The following is a 1,282-nucleotide window of genomic DNA, read 5'->3' as shown; positions in this document are numbered from 1 at the left end:
GTAAAATTTTACTAATTGTGATTTCGTGGTTTAGAGGAAAGGGCCCGACGTGGTCAGCCGGCGACCTCTTCCGGAAGGGGGAGCGCAGGCAAGGTCCATTTTATGGAAATTTCGTTAGTGAAAAAATTCTTGAAAAGATATTTTTAAAAAAAGAAAAAATAATATGACGATAACCTTTCCCGCTTTGTCAACGTAACGGATTTGGTAAAACTCCAGGGGGAAGCCGAGATAAAAAGACTCGTCGACGGCTGAAATCTTTTGCTAAAGCAGTTTCCTAAAAACTATCAAAGTTAGATTGTTTAAGAAAAACAATCCCTTAAAAAATGCTTAAAGAAAGCTTGGTAAAATTTTTTTACAGTTGTTAGTAAAATAAATAAGGAACCCCACTGCCATTTTTAAATTCGTGCATACTGTGGGGCTTCGACATGACATCATGATATAAATAACAAGTCCACAAGAGACGAAGGAAAAGTCAACATGACGTAAAGATACGAATTTTTTTTTCAAATTTTACAAACTCAACCCAATTTTCGTACAAAATGACGTCAACTTCCAAAGCATTATAGGCAAAATTTCTTTTAAACAGGCAAAATGATCAAAAGAATCCGTGTTTTCAAAAAATCTAATTTAAATAGTATAGGCGCAAAGAATATATATATATATAACTAAATAAATAATATAAATATATTAATATATAAATATATATATAAAAATAATATTAATAAAAATTCTTTAAAAAAAGAAGCTCGCTACTCAGGATTAAATATTGAATAATTTTTTAAATATACACAAAACAAAAAACATAAAAAAACAAAAACTATAAAAAAATAATATATTAAATATAATATAATAAAAATATATATTAAAAAATATAAAAAATATAAAACATAAAATAGTATATATTTATACAAAATTTTAATTATTTTTTAAAATTTAATTTATTTATATATATATTAAAAAAAAAGATATATATAAAATAAAATAAATATAATATAATTTAAAAAATTTTTAATTTTTAAATAATATATTTAATTAGAATTATTTATAGATTATAATATAATAAATTTATATTTATTATTATATAATATTATTATATTAATTTTAAAATTTTAAATTTTATAAATATAAAATAAATAATATATATAATTTTTTTTTTAAATTTATTTTATATATTTATATAACTTATATCTTTTAAATAATAAGATAATATTATTAATATATATATATAAATTTTTATAAAATTTTTTATATATATTTTTTAAATATAATTACAACTACAGCA

This window comes from Penaeus monodon, chromosome 20, assembly GCF_015228065.2.
Source record: "Penaeus monodon isolate SGIC_2016 chromosome 20, NSTDA_Pmon_1, whole genome shotgun sequence".
NCBI classification, from domain to species: Eukaryota; Metazoa; Arthropoda; class Malacostraca; order Decapoda; family Penaeidae; genus Penaeus; species Penaeus monodon.
This window is presented reverse-complemented; position numbering follows the sequence as displayed.